Raw genomic sequence first — 352 nt, 5'->3', positions numbered from 1 at the left:
ACGTTTGAGTGCACTAACTGTTGCCTCCGCGTAAAACGAATGCGTCTGATTTAATCAGAAGCGCTGTAGAATGTCTGAAAGCGTCACAAACGTACGTGACTTGATATCTTAGCTCCTGTCAACGTGACAAACGTTTGAGTGCGTTAAGTGTTGCCTACGCGTCAATCGAATACGTCTGATTTAGTCAGGAGTGCTGTAGGATGTCTGGAAGCGTTTCAAACGTACGTGACTTGATATCTTAGCTCCTGTAAATATGACGAACGTTTGAGTGCGTTAAGTGTTGCCCCCACGTCAATCAAATGCGTCTGGTTTAATAAAAGCGCTGTAGCATGTCTGGAAGCGTCACAAACGA

The sequence above is a fragment of the Plasmopara halstedii genome, assembly GCF_900000015.1.
Source record: "Plasmopara halstedii genome assembly, contig: Scaffold_2061, whole genome shotgun sequence".
NCBI lineage: Eukaryota > Oomycota > Peronosporomycetes > Peronosporales > Peronosporaceae > Plasmopara > Plasmopara halstedii.
Note: the sequence above shows the minus strand (reverse complement) of the source record.